This window comes from Rhinolophus hipposideros, assembly GCF_964194185.1.
Source record: "Rhinolophus hipposideros genome assembly, chromosome: 16".
Taxonomy (NCBI): Eukaryota; Metazoa; Chordata; class Mammalia; order Chiroptera; family Rhinolophidae; genus Rhinolophus; species Rhinolophus hipposideros.
In genome coordinates, this window is record NC_138062.1 from 23,781,511 (window position 1) to 23,794,003 (window position 12,493).

Sequence of the window (12,493 nt, forward strand, 5' to 3'; positions counted from 1 at the left end):
TAGACAGTCAAATGCTCTCACTTCTAACACTCATCTTCAAACTCTCTGCATTCTAAACAGACTTCTACAGGAGAGTTGCTCTTTAAAGGCCTGTGAATCACTTTTGAGCAGTAACTGTACAGTTAAATTAAAAGCCATGATCTGGCAGAAGACTTGGGTTGTGTTGAAAAAAATAAGTTTTAAAAAAGGGATTTCGTAGTTTACGTAGCAGGCAGGACTTGCCAGCTTCCAGCTTTGCTTGTTGCAAAAGCTACATTATTTTTATGGCTGTTTGTTTCCCCAACTTTGGTTTTCCCAACAGTTTGCCCAGAAAGTCTCCTTCACGTACTTCATCTGTGTTCTCCCTTCACCTCTGAGAATTTTGAAAATGAGGAACAGAGGAGAAAGAGGTGAAGGCTCCAACGTGGGCCTAGCACCTCATTTCCAGGGTCTGTCCCCTTTCAACACTTTACTCCTGGAAGGGTAATGCTGAGTGTTAACCTAAAAATTAAAAGCCTTTCAAAGTAAGAGGCAACAAGCATTTTTGCTCCAAAAGACCCATTAGAGCTGATTTTCCGGCTAGGTCTTATTTTCAGGGAAACACGGTAGGAAACAAGGCAATGGGTATATATGAGAAAAAGAAGGGGAGCAAATACATCAACAGAAGGAGGGCATTTCTATTGGTGCAGATAAACTAACAGAGTGATGCAAATTCTAAACAATGTTTTAAATTTATAAATTATAAATGATAGTGATACTGTACAGTGATAAATTATAGTGATAGTTATTTAAGTTATAAATTATAGTGATAATTTATAACTGCTTTCTTGTTACCTTTGCAAACAGTTCTTTTCTTTTGTAAACGGTACTCTTTGGTTTCTCAATGTTGCTTTAGGCCCAGTCCAAAGATTATTTTGCCTTGTTTTAATATTCCAACGATTTGAGGCGTAAGACATGCAAGGCAATTCCTCCGGGATGGCAGCTGCAGCTCCATTTTAAAGTGGCTCCGTTTACATTATTTTGGCAGGAGGTTAGTTACTTTGATGGCAGATGATCTCTGTATAATTACAGCTAATGGTGCTCATGCATTTCATTTTACTATGACTTCCCAAAGTGCGGTATTTGAGATGAAGGACCATTCAGGTGCATGGCCTGGAGAACTCAATACAGATTCTGATTCGGCAGGTCTGGGGTGGGACCTGAGTCTGCCCGTCTGAGGAGCGCACGTGTGAGGCTGGGGCTGCTGGTGTGAGTCCCTTTACCTGCATTATCCAGTTGTGTCTTCATTACCACCTATTAGGTAAATACCCTTTCACTGACGAGGCCATTACTGGGAGAGTCGGTAATAGACCTGAGGTCACCTGTCTGTAAGCCGCAGAGCCTGGATCTCATTTACTTCAGTCTGACTCTGTCCGCAGCCTGAACACACCTGCTGTCCACACCACCTCCCTTTTTCAGTAGGTGCTCTTGTGAAGAGAAAGGTATGAAATGAATTTGACACACTGATCTTAATCCAGAGAATTCTGTGGCCAGGCCTTGTTCCAGCCCAGAAACCATCTCTTCATGTATCCACGTGGTCAGTCAAGGTGTGCGTCCACCCGGGCGCGGCTGTGTTGCCGAAGAGACCCCCACATCAACAGGCGCTCACTGGGTGCCTCACCTAGGCCAGCCCAGAGCTCCCAGCAAGGCAAGGGAGGAGCTCTCCCGTCACATCTCTAGAACTTTCGCAGCTGCCGAAGAAACCAATACTCTTTTTGTTACTTTGGGTCAGAATACTCCGAAGTGATTGTAGGCGGAAGAGGTAACTTTTGCCCCTCACTTAAAGATTGCAAATGGCACAATATACCTCCTAGGTATATGTGCTTCTCCAATTTGTTGAAATAACCCACTGTCTTACACTGTGCACCAAAATGGGGGTCCAAAGGGAGAAGCAACAGCACCTGGTGGTTACACGTATAGCCTCTGGAGCAAGACGGCCTGGGTTCCAATCCTGCCTTGACTAGGTATTATGGGCTTGGGCAATTTACATAATCTCTCCGTGCCTCAGTTTCCTTACGTATAAAGGAGAGATGATAGCAGTGAGAGAGATGAGAGTGATGATACCTCATGGGCTTATTGTGAAAATTACATGAACTAAATTCATGTGAAGTGCCTGCCATGAGATTATCTCTCAAAAACATGTAAGTTGCCATTAATAGTGAGCTGAAACAGCCTTTGTGAACATGCCACCTGACAATGTAGGTGACATTTCTTTTTTCTTTACATACATTTAAAGCCAAGTAATTAATTTTACTGATACTTCCCAATAGAGAATGATGGGAAAAGACCTGCCACTCGGCACTCTCCAGTCTATACCATCTGAAAAGAATTGACACAGTCCAAAGCAGAGAGAGAGAAAAAGATATACGTGGGTGTTAGCACTTATACGAATTATACTTGTTTACACATCTAGTCTTGAAGCTATTTAAATTAAGACCCTCTCCTTTGATGATAACTGTGTGTAAGGCAATATTTACTGAGCCCTGTTCCTGCTATCAACGCAGAACCAAAACGCAAACATACTTGTAAAGTGAAAACACACTTTTATCTCCTAAGGGCCCCGTAATCAAGGCAAAAGCTATTACTTGATCGCATAATTAACCTTAGGAATAGAAGTGTAAAGAGCACAATTCATGACTTTGTTAACTGGTCTTCTCTATTACTGATAGTAGCCCAAGTTGATCTGTTGTTATCCTCTGTTGATTATCTTAAATTTTCTAATTCAGATTTCTTCAGAGTAAATAAGAGAGGAGTGAAAAAAGAGCTTTTTAATAATTTGAGAATATTCTGTAGGTAAGTGGTATTTTTTTTCTTAAAATTGGGACAACTTGAAGGAAGCTACTCTCTATCTTAGCAGATTGGGACCTCTTGAGATTCAGATTTCCGTTCTGTGCCCCAATTAGCTAGATTGCCAGTTACTGAAGTGGGAGGCCACCACCCACTCCCCTCCCCCCCGGGGCTGTGGAGACATAAAACAACCAGTAATGCTTATCGACAGTCATGCTTCCAGGACTCAGAATCTCAGTCTAATTTAGTTCTAATTTATTTTCCACATTGCATTGACTCTGTAGCTGAGTGTAAATAAACAGAAACACTAGTGTGTGTGTAGGCTCAGACTCTGTGGTTGGAAGGGCTGTGTAGTCTGGGGTGAGAGGCTTTGGTATGCACAGAACCAAAATTCCTTTCTTGGGCATTTTAATTATACTCATCAAAGCAGGAGACTTGGATTCTGAGAGAAGAGGTAATGTCACAGCAATTCTTCTTTGTTTCTCTTCCAACATGGCACACCTGTGTGGGACCTCGCACCAATTTCCAGAAGCAGCAAATCAATACTTAAGAGATTCTTTCATTAGAGCCCTGGTTATGAAGCAGGATTGCTTAATTAAATTAGACCCTGGGCGTCTGATGGCTGCTTAAAAAATAAAGATTTCATGGAGGGTAGTGATACTAGGCTTAACCTGTTCAGACATACTTAAATTCAAGGATATATTTCATGAACAGTCACCAATGACTTCAGAAAATTAAGAAGCTGCCCTCTTCAACAAACAACCGATTTCAGTTGACAAGTGATGGTTATATAGTTTTCAAAAAAGAAAAACTTGCTAATGGCCCCTCCCTCTAGTTGCTTTGAAACCTTCAGGAATCTTGTTGGGAAAGAGTCTGATCACCAACCAGAAAGCCACAGTGAAACATACACAAATGAATAAATAGCCTGTGGCTACCGGACCCACACACCACACACCGCCAAATGCAGACATGAATGTCTGTGGTTTGGGGGCTTTTTTGGCAAGCTAGGATGTGTTCTAAAGGATCAGCCTGTCTGTCTGTCATTTAGACCTTAGGACTCAGCCTGAAGAGCCAACAGCAGCAAGTCCCTACCCCACCCCTAGCCCCCCAAGCCTGTGGGCCTCTGAGGCTTACATGGGTTCTAAAAGCTTTAGAGAGAGCAGCCAGGGCAGACGAAGAATCCACAGGCAATGCCCATGACTGTTTTAGGCAGGTCGGGAAGGTCAGGAGTAACTCACAGTGACAGCACATCCTGTCACAGCCAGGCTGGGTACCAATATGCACCAGGTAAAATCCCACCACACACTTGCCAGGTATGAAAAAGCCTTCTGGCACCAGGAGAATTGTGCACTCACACTCAACGTTCCATTTGAGACCTAATCCAGACATAAAGGACTTTCTGCCGACTTATTGCTTCTGCTCTTCTACTAGACCCACTCTGGCCTTTTTGGAATTTTGATCTACAATTTCAAGGGAAAAATAGAGTTTCCAAAAGAGATACCCTGAACAGAAAGTTCAGTCATTTTCATGTTTCTGAAAAGTATTTCCAAGTAGAGAAAATGCAGAAGATACCTGGTGGGAAAATTTGCATAATAACACCCAATGCTATCATAGTTAGAAGATGATGGAAAAACAGGTTGATAACGGGGGAGGGGCTATATTTTTGAGCCTCCAGTGGCTAGTTTTCTTGATATAAGATATGAGGTGATCAAACAATATGGTTAATGTTTAAATGGAAAAAAATTTATTACAGTAAAAGACACATTACCATGAATCCCCCTCAAAATACTCCCCCTCTCTTCGAACACACATATCCCATCATTCTTGCCACTTTCTGGAGCAGTTCTGGAAGTCCTCTTTTGTGAATGTCTTTACTTCATTCTCCATCATGACATTGCTCTGTGTCACACATCACTTCTAGTATGGCAATTTCTGTCAAATAAAAACATTACTGTGTGTCCTCATCCACCTAATTAACTGGATCTGGTACCTTGCGACTTCTGGCTCTTCCCCAGTCAAAATGATTCAGGACATCGAGGCAGCCACAACAGTGCAACTAAAGACACTCACAAAAGAGGACTTCCAGAACTGCTTCAGAAAGTGGCAAGAATGATGGGATAAGTGTGTACGGGTGATTAATGGCAATATGTTTAAATTTGTATTTAAACATTCACCGTAGTTTTTGATCACACCTCGTACATGGAGTTACAACTCAGTCTGTCCATCTGCACCTGCTCAAATCAGAATCTGAAGTCCAAAGCCCTAGGGCCTACTAGTTCCAGATCTTAATGTAAGTTAGTTTCCCCCCACCCATTACCCCCCACTCCCAGAGACTGAGGGAGGGTGGTAATAATACAGGATCCTTTATTAAGAGCTCGCGATCCAGAAAGGACGCTAACCATCATCTGTCTGTTCTGTCCTCCAGCAGCCTACTGAGAGGAGATTGCTATTGGGGCCCCTTTTACAGAAAAAAATGGAGGCAAAGAGAACCTAGTCTGCCCACACACAGCTCCCCTCCTAAACTCTCCTTTGCAGTGGGACTCCAGAAGGAGCACCCCCTTTTGTCCCGTAACACTAGGTGACTCACGGTGACTTAGCTAGGGCAATGCCTTGTTATGGTTATTGACTGGCATGGGTAAAGAAATATTATTTCTGAAAAATGCCATACTGATTTTTTGGCCTTGCTTAAAAAAAAATAGTTTAGCAAAGTAATGCAAAAAAGTAAAGCATATCAAAATGCAGCACCTATATCCTTCCCCCAACCACAAAGGCAAACACTCTTTTTTAGCTAATTCTTCTGATGAGTATCCCCTATCCTTCTATAATATGCTTATCCTCTTATGTCTTAATTTTTTTTTCAATTTTAGACATTAATTACTTCTAATTATGGTGGATGAGGATTTAACTCTTTCTTTCCACCTCACTTCCCTCCCCTCCTCTGCATACATTTTAGCAACATCCTTAATCAGTATTTACATTTTTATGGTTACATAAATATGGTTTACTGCAGGGCTAAATAGTGTACGACTCTTGTGTTTTTTTCACATGCTATTTTGAATTAAAAATTGTATCATTTTTACCTGTTGCATAGCTTTTAGTACACTGAAACTTAAAAAATTTTTCTAAATATATCATCAGATGTCTTGAATGCTCATAAGATTTTTCTCTAAATGGTCTGTCATGACAGTGAGACCTACCATGAGGATTTATCATTGCCTTTTATATTCTTGAGGCCTTTCTTCTAAGGCCCCTTCTGCTCACACCTCAATGTGCAGTTCTTGAGTACAAATGCCTTCTTATCATCCTGGAACTCCCTTCACCCCATCCACATTTTGAAATCCTTATTTTCTATATGCCACGTTTTCCTCTTTCGTGGTTTATTTCATTGCTTTGTTGGACCACATTTTCCACAAACTTAAGAAGAGTTTGTAAAAGGCAGTGTTTGGAGTCCTTACATGTCTGGAAATGTCTTTATTCTCCCTTTCACTTGATCAATAATTTGGCCAGGTGTACAATCCTAAACTGAAAATAATTTGCCTTTCGAATTTTGAAGACCTTTGTGTCCTAGTATTTGATATTACTATTGAAAAGTCTAAAATTCTGATTCTCATCTTTTTACTTTGATTTTTTTTTTCCACAAGTTTCTAGGGGCTATTGTTTTTTAAATTTTTTTTAAAGTGTGTTTTTGCAGGACCCATCAACTCAAGTCAAGTAGTTGTTTCAATCTAGTTGTGGAGAGTGCAGCTCACACTAGCCCATGTGAGGATCGAACTGGCAGCCCTGGTGCTACGAGCATGGTGCTCTAACCAACTGAGCTAACCGGCCGCCCCCTTAGGGGATTCTTTTTAGCCCAGGTGCTCCAAAATTTCATAACGATGAATTGTGATATGGATTTTTTTCATTCATTTATTCAAAGGACATTCAATGGGCCCTTTCAATCTGGGGCTTTTCTGTCCTTCAATTCTGTTAATTTTTCTTGTATTAATTTTAGAATAACTTATTCTGTGCTATTTTCTTCTTTGAAACTACTGTTATTTAGATATTAAATGTCTCAAACTGATCCTCTAAGTCCTTTATAGTTTCTCCACCAATTTTCATCTCTTCTTTTTACTTTTGTTTAATTTCCTCAATTTTTATTTTCCATTGAAAGTTTTTATCTTTTAAAATTTTTATCACATTTTAGTATACATGGAGCCTTTTCAAAAGTGTATCCTATCCCAGTATTATAATATACTGTATTTTATCCTGATGAGTTTATTATAGTTCTTTGTTAAAGTTTATTTCATGGGTTTTATTGGCTTATTGGATGTCTTTCTCAGATGTTTAATGGTTCTTGACTATCTGTTCATATTTCAGTGACAGACACTCGAAAGCAGACAGGAAACTCTGCGTGTGTGGCTGGGGCTCACTGAATGAGGAATTTCTCCTTTGACGGGGTGGGGAGCCAGATTTCTTTGGAGGAACCTTTGCCTCTCTGACCAATGATATGGAGACCTTTTTTCCTGGGTTGTTCACTTCTCTGGGGAGGAATCTTCTGATGTTTGCCAGCCTGTTGGCATTCTGGGAGAGTGTGGGAGAATTGCAGACTGTAACTTAATCTCCATTTTTATTTCTGGGCTTTCTCCTGAGGCTCTGTACTCAGTCTGGATCAAATCCCCTTCACAGTTCTTATAAATGGTGTTGTGTGTGTGTGTGGGGAGGGAAGTTGGGGCATTTGCACAGGTGGTCCCCTGGCTGCAGGAAGGTGAGAAAAATAGGTGGGCTCCATCCACTCCATGTGCTCTGACTTTCGATCAGCCCCCCAGTTCTCAGGCCCATGTCTTGTCCTTGCATTCCACTAGAAAAGGAATTAGCTCACCTCTCATTTGTATTCCCCTTTTCTTGAGCACGGTACGTTGTAGTTTCTCTCATCTACTGTCTGGAGACCACTCCTCCATCTGCTTTCTTTCATCCAAAGTTGTTGAAATCTTTTGTCTACTTGGCTTTCCTCTCCTGTTCCCCTTTTGGGGTTATGCCTTTAAAATTTTTCTACTATTATTTAAGTCAGTCTTTGGAGAGAAAGAGATAATTTGTCACTTTAAACTGGATTGTGTATTACTTGCTAACAGGGCAGACTTCTCTCAGGTTCCCCAGCACATTTTGGAAGGTAGTTTGGACATTGTGTTCTGGGTCTTACAGATCTCCTCTTCCAGATTAAACTTGAAATGATGACCTAAAAGACAGTCAGCAATTTCTTGATTGTTAGTGGCAGTGAGAATACTCAAGATGGCTGCCATTCATTGAGTACATAATTCGCCACACACTACACAAGGGGCTTCATGTTATCTCATGTATTATTCACAACAGTTACTTTCTCTTTTACAGATGATGGAAAAGGTTCAGAAAGATTTAAATCTTCCAGGGTCACACAAGTGGCTGAAATGGTATTTGAGCACAACTGTCTTTCTCAATAATAATAATAATGGCTGCTAACACTGATTGAGGATGTACTATGTACCAGTATAATGCCTACATGGTTCTGCCTCTTCTCATGATGGTAAGAGTGCAAAAGCTTCTTCCTCGTTTGACTAAAGTGCTCTCAGGAAAAAAGAAAAAGGATCCACATTACCAAGGCATCAGCACTTTGTTATAATCTTTATCATTCTAAATGTTTATTTTTGCATCTAATTTTGGTTTTTCTTTTCTTTAAGAAGGTCATTAAGTTTATAAGCTTCCTGACCCTTACCAAAAGGTGCAGGCAGTTTTACTTTTAATCTCTATACCTTCGATGTACTTGCTGGATTTAAGCTCCTCAAACTCATGCTGCAGAAATGGAGAGCTTTCTCAGACTGAAAGGCTCAAGGTGGCAGGGGACTACACTGTCTTGCTAATTTCATTTAGTAAGGGTTTGGTATAGTCTTCATGTGCTTCATCAACACGTGTAAAAAGTCTTGCAAGTAACCTTCCTCTTGTGGTGAGTAGTGGTTTGATGTCTCTTTTATATAATCTATGACGCTCCTAGAAAAAGAGTACATTGGCAATATATTTTTGTGGTCTATTTATTATATTTGAATTGATTTGCAAGAGTGATTTCAACATAATTTTTCTTTTGCAGAGCATGACTGCTGAAGCAAAACAAAGCCCAAAGATAAACAGCTTTTATAGGTTTTGCCACTATAGATTTTCCAAAGCAAAGAATGAAACATCAAAATGTCCACTCCGTAGTTCCTTGTCCTTAAAAATCCTGGGGAGAATCAGATCATCTGAAATAGAAACTCTGCTATTTTTATACCCAATTGCAAATTGGGAAATTGCCAGCCTTTCATCTCAGCAATGAGTCTTCCTAGGAACTGGATCTGGAATTTACTTATACTTTGGGGAAAGGTGCATTCTGAGTCCTTTCAGCTTTTGGTGCTTTTCCTTTCCCTGAAGAATCATTTAAAAGTACCTTCTGGTATTTTTGGTCTCCATCTACAAAGAGAAGGTAGCATAGGGACAAAGTTGGCAAGAACCTCACTCATTTGGGCATCACTAGTATTAATCGAATGGATAATGAGACATGTTGGCTGGTGAACAATGCCACGCTATGTTTGTTTGCAATTCAAATCAATGACTAGGCGCTCTCAACAAAAGGGAGCTGGGTTCAGCCACATTGGATCTAACTTAAAATCTATCTCCTGGGCAGTAGAAAATGCCAAAATCGCAAACTGTATCAACTTTTCAAATTACCATACGGTTGGTTGCTTAATACAGGACTCCAAGAACATTGTGTGAATACACACACAACATCCTCTTCAGACACACTGGCCACTGATCCACCATGGAAAAGGCTTCAGAAGTCTCCTCTTGGCCACCAACACCTTCCCTTTATATGGCCAATTCCTTTATTTTTTTATGGATGAAGAAGGGAAAGGCTTAAGGAAAATGATGTTATGACTCACTGAGAACAAGAGGATTACAGGTTCCAATATATTCTTGACTCTGTTCTCTCTCTCTCTCTCTCTTTCTCTCTCTCTCTCTCTCTCTCTCTCTCTCTCTCTCTCTCTCTCTCTCTCTCTCTCTTTCTCTCTTCAAAATGCAGTGAGGCAGGGAACATTAAAACAACCTGTCTCAGAAGCATTTATTCAAATTCATCCCTCGGCAACACTAACCACTTTTACCATCAGTAGAATTACAAATGGTGAGAGCTACCAAACAGGATGGTCTCCTAATGTTGCTGTCAGGGACAAAGTTGAACCCTTTATTGGATGAGGAATCGGATGGAGTATAGGTTACAGTCTTGATTTTTTCGGGGTGGGGAATGACGAACAGAAGGAAAATGAATAAAGCTGTGTCTGTGAGGAGTCAGAAACACATAACGTGAATCTACTCCTGCTATGCCAAGCTGCTTGTTCCTGGTTTCAATGTGGAACAGAAGGGTTTCCAGGAGCGAGGATGGAGTGAGGCGGGCTCTTTCCAGGTACCTTCTCCTCTCCACCTCCGTACCTTAGTTTCACAACGTGCGGTGAGTGCATCAGTAAAGTGTGCAGAAAGCAAGTGCCTAGGTCTGGGGAAGCTGCTCTTGGGTCCCCATTTCACTCCAGGGAAGAGAAAAGCACAGAGGTCTTTTTCTGTTGTTTGATTGTAGTCTCAAATCAATTCAAAGAAATGGAAAGGAGTCTTGACAACAGATTAGCTCAAAAGGCATAAAGAAAATTGCTTTAAAAATTAATACAAATAATGAAATGTCAATTACTTTTTGAAATTAAATAGGTAGGTTGAAACATTTACTTAATTATTTGGTATGCACTAGCCCTTGCAAATTAATGAAATACTGTGGCTATTGAATCTCAGTAAGAGTTTCAGTGTCAAAATTATAAACGATTCCAAGGAGAGAGGGAGGGAGGCTGGGAGGAGGGGAGGGAGGGAGAGGAAGGGAGAGGGAGAGAGAGAGAGAGAGACAGAGACAGAGAGAGGGAGAGAAAGGGAGAGGGAGAGGGAGAGGAAGAACTTCCTTTGTTCAATACAACTGAGTACCTGCTACGGGCGTTTATGGGTTACTTTTGAGTCCTAATTTTAGCTTTAGTTTCAGGCAATGTTTGATCTTTGGGAACTTGTGGCATCTAAATGTGGGCACTGCCTATATTCTGATAGGAAAATTTAAAAATTAAGTTATATAAGGTGAATTTCTTCATTAAGGCGGCCACAAAGCAGGGTTCCCTGCATGACCTTTCTTACTCTAATGACAGTAATTTCTTTAGAAGGAGCTCAACATTTTCCTTTTATGAACAGATCCACTATAATAGAGATTATTCATTTATTCATAAAATATTTAATGAACACCTAAGTATACACAAAAATCACCATTAGGTGCCCCATTACCAGTCTGTCCTACAAGGTTTCTGTAAAACTCAAATGAGAGATTTATGTGACTCCACTTTAAAAATATAAATTACTATATATATAGAAATGCTATTTTTATTACATACGTCAATGAGTCACGAACACGTTCAACGGTTCCCAAATATAGAAAGTTACAATTATCTGGGTCTATTTTATTAAAAGTTTTAATAGTAGCTACCACATATTGAACTCTAAGTACCACTAGTGTGCTATATACTTCATAACATTTCATTTAATCCCTGCAATAACCTTAGGAAGTGGGTATTCTCTACATCCTAGTTAAGGAAACATAGGTCAAAACAATCGATGAAGGTCTCGTAACTAGAAAGTAGTATTAGAATAACTGGAACTTGAATCCGGGCCTATTTGTCTGCATAACCTGATAATTCATTCTCACCTATAATGTACATTTATTTTGAAGTGATGTTTGTCTTTAATTATATTACAGTGAAGTCACATTTATATTATGAAAGAAGAAGCAGTTTTAAGACTATCAAATAGAACTACCACTTTTTCCTGATCATTCAGAGTCTTCAATGCGAACAGTAGTAGCGGTTCCGGGCTCTGGCCTGGCTTACCATAACACAGGCAAGCTGGTCGCCCCTGCACTTCATGGCCGAATACGATTTTTGCCTTGTGTTTATGTAGTTTTTCTGTCCCTTCTCCCTGATGTTCTCATGCCTGCAGTATGCTGTGGACTAATAAACCAAATAACCAAACATACTGTGACAGTATCTAAGGCAGCGGTTCTGAAAGTTGTGTCCGTAACTCCTGGTGAGCTAGGTGAAATACAGATTCTTGGGTCCCTCTCCTAGCTGTTCTGATTTAGTAGTTTGGCGAGAGTGAAGCCCAAGAATTGTTGCCCTACGAATAAAGAACATACACTTTGTGAGAAATCTATTCATTAAATAATGTCCATTTTTAAGTTTTAGATTTTATCTATGTCTTGGATAGTTGAGACTACTAGAGATTTTACACACACACACACACATTTGCATATATAGAAGAGCAGGGAGAGAGAACCTGCTATTTGGGAGGCTATATAATTTGAATAATGGACTTCATTTTTTTCTCTTGCTTGTATTGGATGTATTATATAAAACAGTGACAGAAGAGCCCAAAAGTACCACAAAAATGACTTATTTTTTTCTAAAACCTTGCCTTAGCTTGTAAAAATTCTACGTTTCTTTCTTCTTAAAGCAACTCTGGTGCTCTGCTACCTGACTTCTGACAAACCACCTAACACATCTGAGCCACAGTTGTGCCCTCATCTTTAAAATGGAGGTAATAGTACAGCAGGTCCTCGAAGAACGTTGTTTTTGCTCAA